This window comes from Cetorhinus maximus, chromosome 31 (genome assembly GCF_964194155.1).
Source record: "Cetorhinus maximus chromosome 31, sCetMax3.hap1.1, whole genome shotgun sequence".
NCBI classification, from domain to species: Eukaryota; Metazoa; Chordata; class Chondrichthyes; order Lamniformes; family Cetorhinidae; genus Cetorhinus; species Cetorhinus maximus.
In genome coordinates, this window is record NC_135909.1 from 16,200,103 (window position 1) to 16,213,148 (window position 13,046).

Here is a 13,046-nt window from a genome sequence, read left to right on the forward strand (position 1 = left end):
TTTAGAAGCTAATATTAAAAACGTTATAACAGGGCACTTAGATGAATTCAAGGCAATCAGCAGGATCAACATGGTTTTGGGAAAAGGGGAATCATTTTTAACCAGTTTGTTGGATTTCTTTACTGTGAATAAAGGGAAATATTGGATGTACTATATTTAGATTTTCAGATGGCATTTGGGTCATCGGCATTGTGGAGACTAATCGCAGACTGGGTGACCATTTTACGGAACATTGTTGCTCAGTCCGCAAGCATGACCCCGCCTTCCGGTCACTTGCCATTTCAAATCACCATCTTGCTCTCAGGCTCACATTTCCGCTGTGGCCTGCTGCAATGCTCCAGTGAAGCCCAACGCAAATGGGAGGAACAGCATCTCATCTACTGGCAAGGCAATTTACAGCCTTCAGGACTTAACATTGAGTTCAAAGACCATGAATTCTAACCACCTCCCCCTACATGGTCATCTGTTACCTGTTCTCATAATTTGCCTTTGGAGAGCGCTGACCCTTGTTCTGCTGTTAACACGTTCTGTAATCTTACCTTTATGCCCCATATTAGCATTTACTGTAGTCTTTAACACGACATTTAACACTCCCCTTGTCTTGTGACCATGATATCCTTGTCAAGTCTCTGCTGAGGTCCCCACTATCCCTCACCTTCTGTTTTGCTCCATTGCTCCACCCGCTCTCTTCCACAGTATAAAATCCATCACATTTCTACCTCTCTTCAGCTCTGAAGAAGAGTCAAACGGAGCCGAAACTTTTCTCTCTCCACAGATGCTGCCTGGCCTGCTGAGCTTTTGAAGAAGTTTTTATTTCAAGTTTCCAGCACCTGCAGCATTTTAGTTTCATTTTAATGCACGATTCCTGGATTCCCAGCCATCGGAAATAGTTTCGCTCTCTGATGCTATCGCCTTAACATGACGGAAAATTCGATCAAATTACTCGTTAAATGGACAGAAGGACTTTCTTCAATGAGTGGTTTCAATGTTCCGTGGATTAATTTCTGGAATTTATGGAATAAATACAATCACATATTTATTCATATGGGACCAGTATCGGTTTTATTAGGCAGTGTAATGACCGCGTGGCCTAATGGTTAAGTCTTTTGACTTCGGTGTGCGTAATGCTATCAGAAGATTACAGGTTCGAGTCCTGCTGCGGTCGCTTTATACAGAAATCGATTGGAACTTTCTGAAAACCGTGGTCTTCCTCGTTAGTTGAAGATTCTGCTTCTTTTCCCAAACATTTCAGAGCTCTTTCTCAGAATGCAGTGTCTTGTTATTTTGTACAATCTTTGTATTTTGTTTCCAACTGGAACAAAAGGCTTTGCCTCAACCCATTTCATGGGTTTAATAAAATGCTTTGGAAAAAATTCCAATCTCTCCGTGAAGCGGCTCAAACATAAGCTAAACGCGCTGCTTTGGCGTACAACAGGGCTGGACCACAAAGTCACTGTGTTCCTCATCTTGAATCCCAGATTAATCTCCATGGACAAAAGCAAAATACTGCGGATGCTGGAAATCTGAAACCTTCGGTATGTCCGCAAGCATGACCCAGACCTCCCTGCCGCTTGCTATTTCAACACACCACCCTGCTCTCAAGCCCACATGTCGGTCCTTGGCCTGCTGCAATGTTCCAGTGAAGCTCAACGCAAACTGGAGGAACAGCACCTCATCTTCCGATTAGGCACTCTACAACCTTCCAGACTTAATGTTGCGTTCAACAAATTCAGATCATGAACTCTCTCCTCTATCCCCACCCCCTTTCCGATCCTCCTTTTTCCAAATTTATATTTTTAAAATATATTTTTATTTTCCCACCTAGTTTTAAATTTATTTCGATCAATCGTTTTATCTCCACCTTTTAGCCCATTTGGATACCTTAGCCCCACCCCACCCCCGCTGGGGCTATCTGCCACTTGTTTATCCTGCTTTCTACCCTAATGTCACCATTAGCACACTCCTTAGATAATATCAGCACCGTTAACACCACTTTTCCCTTTTGTCTATGACATCTTTGGCAATCTCTTCTTTGCCTCCACCTATCACTGGCCCTCTATCCAGCTCCACCTGTCCCACCCCCCCGTCAACCAGCTTATATTTCACCACATTTCTATATTTCTTTAGTTCTGATGAAGAGTCATTCGGACTCGAGGCGTTAATTGTGTTCCTCTCAGCAGATGCTGTCAGAGTTGCTGAGTTTTTCCAGCTATTTTTATTTTTGTTTCTAATCTCCGTGGACACGTGTTTAAATCCCGCGATGGTAGCTGATGGAATTCAAACTCAATTAGGTAGTAAATATGGAATTGTGATCTCATATTAGTAATGGCGACCATAAAACTATAGTCAATTGTTCTCAAAACAAATCAATTTCATCAAAGCGCTTGAGATACAGAAGTCTGCCGCCCTGTCGGTGTCTGGCCCGCATGTAACTCCCCACCCACAGCAATATTATTCCCTTAACTGCTCTCTGAATTAGCCGAGGAAGCCACACAGTTCAAGGGCAAATAGGGAAGAGCAAAAAAATGCTGGCCCTGCAGGCGACGCCCACATCTCATCCAAAGAAGTATAATTAAGAAATAAAGAAATTCCTGGTGGACAGAGACGGAAGGAGTGACAGGTTGGGTCTTTTTTCTCTTATAACGACAAACGTTACGATCCCAGCTGATGTTACTGCTGGGTAAGTCAGATCCAGGGTGGAACTTTATATGATAGATCGTATACGTTTTTTGCTAAGAAACGTGAAGGATGGTTACTGAACAGAATCACAGGGGTCTGCTGATGAAATTTTAACACAATAATAAAACATTTATTAAGGAAGGAAAGGCAAAGTACGTTACACCGATCCTTCATCCAAACTATACCTTAACTGATATACACAAATTCATAAAGATAACAGAAACTACAAAAATATCTTATGCTCTAACGTTCGCGGCAAGTGTACAGTCCATGTAGCTGAATGAGTGAGCTGCAGTCGGACATACCACACTCCGAAACCAAGTTTCGAGGGATTTCTCGTTAATCCCCCAGTTGCTCATCGGACTGTGAGGCAACTGGTCTCAATGAAACTCTGTCTTTCTGACAAGGGTTTCCAATCTTCACATTCGAAGATCTCGCTTTGGTATTCTGTCCCAAACGACGCTTTCTCTCAGATACCTTCAAGAAGGATCCACCTCCAGGGTTTCAGCCTCTCTTTCCAAGGTTCTTTTCTCCTGGATCTATCCGCACATTCAAACTTCACCTTCCACATGGACACTATCCGGTATTAGGCCCCGCCAAACAGAACAACATTGCTGCAAAGGTCCATAATAAGGGCCAACATTTGGCTGTCTACGCAGATTTTCTGGCGTCTTGCAAGGCCCAGCTCGTTCTAAGTCTGCTCCGCGCGGCTCTGACTCTGCTCCTCAATCTTCACTGAACAGGATCTGTTTCAGATTCCTGTCCTCATCCTTCAACTTCCTGAGACCTCTTTCTGTACCAGTCCCTGGTTTGGGACTGCTCCTTTGTTTTGGGACCTACTCCATGTAACTCCTCTCTGTCCAGCTTTTTCTGGCACTTTTTTTATCAGAATGGAACTCTCTTCTCAGTCACCTGCGCCCCTTTTCACGCTGTTTTGCTTTTGGACCTTCTTTTACTTCTGCGCAGGCGCAGAAGTAACTTCTAACCTGGAAAAAAGGAAACGAATTGCGCATGTGTGCAAGGCCGTGTCTCGGCCTGAAGTCGAGAAAATGAGCCGACCAGCACATGCGCACTGCCAACAACGTCGCTAAAAGAACAACCTGCGCATGTGCGACCATTTCAGAACTAGACTATGCGACCCCTTGGGAACTGTAGTTCTCAGTCTCCGAGGGCTCGATCTCCATTTTGAAAGATAAATTTTAGCTTGTTCCTTTTTGGGTTCATCACAGGTTTCAGTTCCCTCCAGATTAAGTTTTACTTTCTGAAAAGGGGGTGGAATAATTAACTTTAAGAAGCAACGTGTACAGACTGGGTGATAATTTGATAACCTGTTCAGTCCAAGATTATGAAAATTGAAACATAGGAACAGAAGTAAACTATTCTTCCCTCATGCCTGCCCTGCCTTTTAATGAACTCACGACTGGCCTGTATTTTAGCTCAATCTATCTCTCTCGCTCTAATTTTAATGTTGTGTATCTTTGGCCTGGCTTCCCCCCAACAGACGTCATGTTCTCTACTTATCTACCCTGTCAAATCATTGAATCATCATAAACATTTCAGGCAGATTACCCCTTAATCTTCGAATTTCAAGGCATTACAAGACTAGGTTTTGCAATCTGTCCTCACCATTTGAGTGTGGCAACACAGCTGCACCCACTTCTCACTCTTCCTCAAGTTTTGTTGTCCAGAATTCATCGCAATGATCTGAATGGGGTCTAAACAGTATCTTACATAACTGTAGAATGAGTTCAATCGGTTGTATTCTATTAGCCATGTTTTTTTCACCTTCCTGTCCAATAGCTTGTAATGATGTCTGTACATGGCTCCCTGTTCTTCCACAGATGCTACCATCTCACCACAAAAATAACACCCTGCTCTAAGTATCATATGTTTATTTCAAAGGGCCCTAAATTTAATCTTATTTTGCTAAAACTTGCTCACTCACTTAACTTATCAAGTAAATACTAAATTAAATGTGTTCCCTAATGATAATCTTGTTTTTCTGCTCCATCACCATTATTTCTTTCTGTTGCTTTCAGCTGGTGTAAATCCAGAGAATGGAAGGGAGGGAGGAAAATATCTTGCTGCCTTTCATGAATCCTATTTTATCATCATTTCAGTAAAATTTGAGTGCAAAACTGTAACTCTCAATCTCAGTGTTTTTATGGCCTGAACAGACCCGGAATCTCCAGTGAGATATTAACAAGGATAGGATTCCAGGCCTATTTGATTCAAAATGTTAGCAAACAGGAAGAAGCAATTAATTGATAATATCCACAAACTAGCAACAAGGATCCAAATCAGAATGGATCATCGGTCCTTCACCTTAAACTCTCTATCACCTCGTCACCTGTCTGAGTTTCAGAACACAGTCTTATACTCTTTTTCCATCCAGGACCGTTGACAAGAAGGTTCTGAATAGGCAGGCAGGTGTGCAATGTTGGACATTCAGCTTCTGTGAGCAAAATAACCTTCCATCACATCAGGTCAAGGATTGGTTTTTAATTTACAAACGTGAAACATTTCCTGACAAATTTATTTCGGACAAAAGCAAAACTCTGCTGATTATGTTGAATTTGTTCATTGGTTACCTAACATTCAGGCAATGGAAAAATATGGAATAATGTGTATAAGAAAAACATATGCCTGGGATCAATTTAAATACCTGCACTAAATCTCCCCTTAACACTCTCTGTTGTAAGAAGAACATCCCTAGTTGTTGTTTCTTTGTCCATCCACATCCGGAATCCCTCACCGCTGATACCATTCCAGTAAATCCCCACTGTACGCTCTCCAAGGCCTTGCCGTCTTTCCTAAAACTTGTCCCTAGCCCTCACCAGGATTTTATAATCCACATTATAACCTGACATGCCTCCAATTCTTTGAATTACGTCTATCTGCATTATTTAGATAAACTAAGATTACAATACATTTTCGATCACGATTGAGCTTTTTCAATGTTAATTTCCTAAAAGATTTAGAGGAAATAGACTTAAAATCTCTCGAAATAAACCTTCGTGAAAATCTGCAATCAATTCACGGACAACCCTCCATTCCACTTATTGCTACTTTTGTTTCCGCTAACTCTACATCTTTACCACAAAGGCCTCTTGAAACCATCTTCAAGAAAGGTTCTCACTTTTTCCATCGACAATTTGCAAATGTTTTTGTTGTTCCCATAAATCTTGTGAAAGAAGAGGCCCGAGCAGGATTGGCTGCAATGAATGTTAATAAGTCACGAGGTCCAGATGTGATGCAGCTGACGATGCTGTCGGATGCAACAGCGGAAATCCTGAAGGTACTGGCCAGAATCTTCCGAACACTGTTTGTTATTTTTAATGGACAGCTACACACCACTTGTTTATTACAGGAAACAAAAATGAATAAAAGTGCATCAGAGATGAGCGGATTCTAACGTCCTACATCTCCAGATTTTTTATTTGGTAATGAACAACCCATCCTCGATGTCAGATTTTTGCATTAAGAATGAGAACCCCGCCTCCAGGGAACACAGCACCGATACCTCCAAGATCAGATTTGCAACCTTGAAACTCAGTGAAAGGCTTTCACACTCCCCTCGGGAACTATGGCAGAGTGTGTGGAGTCACCTCAGAACCCACAGCCCCGGAGTGGAAGGAAGTCATTCTCAGCCACGAGGTACCGTCTAAGACAGGAGACTAAATTCTTTTGTGAGTGTCTCTGGGTGATGAACTGATGGTGCTCGGAGCTCTCAGCGTTTACTCATTTATTTCACAGGAGTTATTCAGTTTTGACGTTGATTGGTTCTCTGGTGTCGATTCCTCGTATTCTTCGCCCGATTTTCTGTCCAATGAAGCTCTCTCAGCAGAATTCTCATTAACGCCTTGTCTTTTCCTCGCAGCGTTTCAATCACGATGTTTTTTGAACTATATTATTAAAGGCTTGCAGCAGCCAGCTTCCAGGAACAGCAATGTGATGAAGGCAGGATAATCTGTTTTGAAGTGATGTTAATTGAGGGACAAATGTTGGCTCCGACACGATGGAATAACTCCCGTGCCACTGTCCGAAATTGTGCCATGGGAATTTTAATTGTGCAGGCAGATGGCACCTCAGTTTGCCATAGCATCTCAAAACTGGCAACTGTAACAGTGAAACTTTGGCTCAGCGCGGCACTGAAGTGTCTGCCAGACTTTCTGCTCAGAATTCTGGAGATATTTTGAACTCACAACCCTCTGCCTGTAAAAACTTGAGAGCAACTGACTGAATCATAGTTCACAGAATAGTGCAAAGACAGGGGACATTGTACTCTGAGAGCAGAAGCAGCACTAGATTGTTATTTGGAGAGGTGTTACAGAGAATGAGAGATTAACACTCACAGTTGAAAGAGGTGGACTTTTTAGCAGGGCAGGGAGAGAGAGGTTGCAGTAATTTCGATTCGAGTGTTGATATCAGAAAACGTTAGCTTTGTTTTAAAGATTGGATGTGATAAGGCGTCAGAGGCTGAGAGAAATTAATGATAACAACTCTTATCAGTCGGATCCACATAGGGAGGCAGTGATGATTTCTGATTCCCACATTTGCCCCAGGAATGGAGCAGACAGCATTACAACATTGAGAAGTTCAACGAAACAAGGAGGGAAACTCTTCAATCGACTGTCTTTGAAGACAATGGGCAACACCTGCTGTGGTGTGTGAGCTTTATTCTGAGGTATGCCGACATCACATCTCCACCGACTGGAAGAGGTTATATTTTATCATCACAGGCCACGTGAGTTAGTAATGGCAGAACGAGCAGTTTCTCAGTGTTTCCAACTCCTTGACCTTCTCGAAGAGTTAAATTGTTTACCACGATGTACTGTAATACCCACAGAGGGGTAACAATGATATATGACAATATCCAGTAATAAACCACATTTAAAACCGAGATCCAATCTTCCCCACTCGGAGGGATGTGAACAATCTAACCAGGCTATTTACAGCAAGAGAATAGGAGTTTTACCCAGAGTCCTGGGATCAATAATAATCCCTCATCCAGAATCACTGAAACAGGTTATCCAAATATTGATCAGGTTCCTGCCTGTGGGATCCTGCTGTGCACATTCAAGCACGAATCTCAATTACCAAGACGCCCCATCAGCCCCCTTGCCCAAAATACCCACCCATTGGCTGTGAGGTTTTGGATCTTTCTGCGGTTGCAAAATGTGCTGGCGAAATGCAAGTTCCCCCTGATTCCCGCCCTCCCTCTAGCTCCCTCCCTCTTTTCCTCCGTCGCTCTCTTCCTCGTTCTGACAGATGCTGTCCCCCACAACCCCTTCCATTTTCTCTCCCGTTTCTATTCCTCCAGTCGCCAACCCTTCAGTCCCCTCAACCCCGAAATAACCTTCCTTCTCTCTAATCTCATTCCCTTTCCCTGGGATCTGTCCTCTCCCCAGGCTCCCACTGACCCCGGGCTCGGGGACTCTCAGGCCGGCACGGGCTCTTTAACCGGCTCCATTCACAGGAAAAGTAACTTCAGTTTCCACAAAAACATCCGCTCTCTCTCAAATCCCAAAACTGAAATTCAGGCTGCCCGTTAATGTGAAGAGGCGGGTGTCGGGCTGCGGTTTTCGCTCCTGCTGTTTAATGCAGGTCGCTATAACTGGATACCGTGAGCAGAAAGAAATTGCTGCTGTTTTTAGACATTTGTTTTAACTGAACTCACTGTCGCTCTGCTTTAAAAGGACGAGTTTGAATCTCCTGACTTATGGATAAAATAAAGTCGGGCGATTATAGCTTACATAACCAACTCTAGCTAACGGAACTAAGCAGCTATATGGACGGAAGCGGCTGCGGATTTAAACCCCATGATGGACACTTTGTGTTTTACTTCTCATACTGGGTAACGGAACAATTGCAAAAACAGTAGATACCCCACATCGCTGAAACATTGTTCCAATGTAAAATGAAAACTGAACCGGAAAATCGGAAGGGATGACTTTCATCATGGTTTTGAAATTCAACATTTCGGTGGAATCCAGACACAATGAACTTTGTGCCCAGACAAAAGCTTCAAGTACAGTGAAGAGCCATGAGCCTGACGTGATTTGAACACGCAACCTTCTGATCTGGAGTCAGACGCGCTACCGTTGCGCCACAAGCCCAGCTGTAAAAAGACAGCTGTTGCTTGTCCTAGATTCACTTCCTTAGACCTTGATCATATTCAGTGCATTGAAAATCAAACAGGGATCATGAAAGGGAACATGATTTTCCCTCCATTCCTCGTTGCCTTCTTTGCTTTCTGTGGATTTACATCACAAGGACGAGTAGCAAGAAAAGCAAAGAACGTGAGAGCAAACGCAGAACAATAAGCCGTGGGAGAAGTTTATTTTCAAATTTCATAAATAATTTAAATGAGTGAGAAATACTTTGGCAGTTGGATTCACAATGAACCATAATCTGACTGAGGCCACGAATGCACGAGTTTCGTTTCGTTTTGTTTTTAATTGGTGAGATGTTGCCAACTATGGAGGAGCAGAGGCCCAAATTATACAACTGAAAGTTAGCGGACAGGTAGAAAGAAATAACGATGCAGGGTTTCAAGGAATCACATCATCACACAGTGCAGAAGAGACCCTTCAGCACATCGTGTCTACACCGACACGTGAGAAACACATGACCTACCTACCTACCTAATCCCATTTACCAGCACTTGGCCCACAGACGTGAACGTTATGACGTGCCAAGTGCTCATCCTGGTACTTTTTAAGGGATGTGAGGCAACCCGCCTCCACCACCCTCCAAGGCAGCGCATTCCAGACCGTCACCACCCTTTGGGTAAAAAGGTTTTTCCTCAAATGCCCCCAAAACTTCCTGCCCCTCACCTTCAACTCATTGCCCCCTCGTGACTCACCCTTCAACTGAGGGGAACAACTGCTACCTATCCACCCTATCCATGCCCCTCAAAATCTTGTACACCTCGATCAGGTCGCCCCTCAGTCTTCTCTGCTCCAACGAAAACAACCTAAGTCTATCCAACCTCTCTTCTTAACTAAAAGGTTTCATCCCAGTCAACATCCTGGTGAATCTCCTCTGCACCCCCTCCAGTGCAATGACATCCTTCCTATAATGTGGCGACCAGAACTGCTCACAGTACTCCAGCTGTGGCCTCACCAAGGTTCTATACAACTCCAACATGACCTCCCTACTTTTTTAATCTATGCTTCGATTGATAAAAGCAAGTATCCCATATGCCTTTTTCACCACCCCACTAACATGCCCCTCCGCCTTCAAAGATTTATAGACACACACTCCAAGGCCCCTTTGTTCCTCAGGGCTTCCTATTGTCATGCCGTTCATTGAATACTTCCTTGTCAAATGACTCCTACCAAAATGTAACACCTCACATTTTTCAGCGTTAAATTCCATCTGCCACTTATCTGCCCATTTGATCATCCCGCATATATCTTCCTGTAGCCTAAGACACTGAACCTCACTGTTAACCACCCGGCCAATCGATGTGTCGTCCGTAAACTTACTAATCCTACCCCCCACATAGTCATCTATGACGTTCATATACATGACGAATAATAGGGGACCCAGCACAGATTTTTGAAAGATCATTAAAGAATTATCCAGCACGGACTCGGTTGTTCACTTCAAAGCAAAAATGAAAATGCTGGAAACACTCAGCCCATCAGGCATTAACTGTGGAGAGAGATTTTTTAAAATGTTAATGTTTCAAGTTTGTGAACTTATCAGAACTTTTGTATTCGGTAAATAACAATTCGATGTCACACATCAACAATTCCCTGTTTGAGCATCAACATCCGGAATACATTGTCGGTCCCGCTCTCTGGAATCCCCCGCTCCATGTTTGGTCCCAAACTGTAAAGAGGTCAGGAGCCTCCTGGTTCCGATGAAAGTAAACTGGCGCCATCAGGTTGGGCAACACAATAAATAATATAGATGAGATCAGAGAGATTTGCATGTCGGAAGTGTGAGCTCATCAACTTAAGACCTCGGAAAGATGTATCAGACGATTGTGTATCTGGTGAGAAGCTGGTGACCCTGGAGGAACTGAGAGGCTGGGGTTCCAAATACAGAAATCACCAAGCACAATGAACAATTACCACGTTTTCTAAAGCCTATTTCAGTAACAAGAAGTAATTTATAGTTTACATCGACTGCAATTTGCACGTCAATTCATGTTAAGTTGAATAAACGGCATCCGGGATCCTGTTTTTTTTTTCAGTAGAAGCATCAAGTACAAAAGCAAGGCAGCTGTGCAGAATCTTTAAAAAAAACATTGGTTCGGTCTCAACTGGAATATTGTGCCCAACAATGATTATCAAAATTAAAAAGAATGTGGCGACATTGGAAACATTTACAAGAATGAATTCATTGTTGAGGAACTTGAATGAGATGAATAGATTGGAAAAACAAACCTGCGGCTGTTCTCAGAGAAGAAAATGTTGAGAGGAGTTTAGATGGGGATTTTCAAAATCATAAGATGTCTGGGCAGAGTAATAGAGAGAAACTGTTTCCATTGTCGGGAGGGCCGAGAATCAGAGCGCACCAATTCAAGATGATTGGCAAGATATACACAATTGGACCTGAGGAAGAACTTCGTTTAAGATAGCGTGTGGTTAGGATCTGGAATGCTCTACCTGAGAGGCAGTTTCGACAATGGCTTTCAGAGGAGATTCCATAATTTTCTGAAGAGAGTAATTTAGAGGCTACAGAGGCATTGAATAACTGAGTTTCCCTGCAGAGAACCAGAACAGGGAACAAGGGCCAAGTGCTCACCCTCTATGCTGCCATCATTTTGTGTCTCTCTAACGCCAGGAATGAAGCCAGGGATATTTTCGCGTAAAGTGATGGTGAGCATTAGTCTATCAAAAGTACTGGGAAGTTCGGAAGGAGAGAGTAACTGATCCTGCATCCCTCACCCTAATACAAGAATGTAAGATTGTGGAAATAGTCAGCAACTCAAGCAACATCTGTGGAGAGAGAAACTGTGTTTTGTGCAGTGATAGTAGGAGCCTCGGCATCCTCAATGTGTGGGTGTAGAAGAGAGCACGTTGGGCTACTGCTGGGTCAGTGATATTTTTTGTAAGAGGCAGCGGAAGGGAAGTTTTGAGAGCTTTTCGTACGGGCAGAAGTGATACCGTTTAAAGTGAACAGACAGTTTCACAATCAACACTAATGTAGTTGACAGGACAGATCCACTCAGCCGTCAGTAACTTGACAGAGGATGTCATTGTCTAACAGTTATCGTACTCACTTTCACAGGCGAAAGTTTCCCGGATGGAAATGTTCTGCTTCACCCTGTTAAGGGCGAGCAAGCCGTGGGCGACCTCATCCCCCTGTCGAAAGGGTTGCAGTGGCTGCTCCCCTATTCTTAACTGAAGTTAATTTTACTTCACTGAGGAGAAAAATGACCCACAGTGTAGACCATTTCATCATTTCATCTCTTTTAAACGCAGGAATCATGAAATCCTCCAGGCTAAAGATCTGAAATGTAGCTCAGCCATCTATTTGGTGGCTGACAGTAGAAAGCCTTTCCTGTCTAGATCCGCGATTACAGCTGGTTGGAACCTAAAGATTGCTACAATTGCTGGTAGATTATTGTTGGGCGTGAGCATTAAAGGTTATGAGACTAGGGCTGGCAGATCGATTTGATGTAGAAATCAGTCATGATCTAAATGAAAGGTGGAACTGATTGGAGGAGCTGAATGTCTTCATATTGATTCACTGCAATGAAATGCACCTCAGTGTTCAGGGTGACCAATGTGTATTGGCTGTTCTATTGTGACAACGGATGAAAAGCCAATTGTCCGAAAGTGAGAAGATGCAATTTGATGTTTTTTCACCCTCTTCTGTTTAATAGCAACATTCGGAATATTTCCCCGGTGCCGCTCTCTGTAATCAACCGCTCCGTGTTTGGACCAAAGCTGTAATGAGGGCAGGAGCCTCCTGGTTCTTGCGGAAGTAAACTGGCGCCATCAAGTTGGGTGAAGCTGTAGATAATGCAGCTGCGATCAGATAGGTTTCCATGTAGGAAATGTGAAATTGTTCGCTTAAGGCTTAAAGAAGATGCATCAGATTATTTTTGTGTCTGGGTCTGTTCCCCTTAGAGAAGGGGATGCTGAGAGGAATGTACTGAGCGGTGATCATCTGAAAGCCTGTTTGCTGCTAGATGAGGAATTTGGGAACATAGGAAGATAAGTACACTTTTCTTCCATCAATCGTGTTCAACTCATGACTGGTCCCTATTTTCACTTCATCTATCCACTGTGGTTTCATAATACTTTAATATCTTACATCTTATTAACAATAAAAACTTGTACCCAGTTTCAGTATCGGAAACTTTCAGCTGATCCTAAGCTTCAGTAGCAATTTTCAGAAGG

At 43.2% G+C, this 13,046-nt stretch overlaps 1 non-coding gene across 1 annotated transcript; it reads right to left on the reverse strand.

The window, feature by feature from the left end:
- Window positions 1-8,726: 8,726 nt before the first annotated feature.
- On the reverse strand, window positions 8,727-8,798 carry trnaw-cca (transfer RNA tryptophan (anticodon CCA)). Its single transcript has one exon. It is a non-coding gene; the product is annotated as a tRNA-Trp (tRNA).
- Window positions 8,799-13,046: the final 4,248 nt, after the last annotated feature.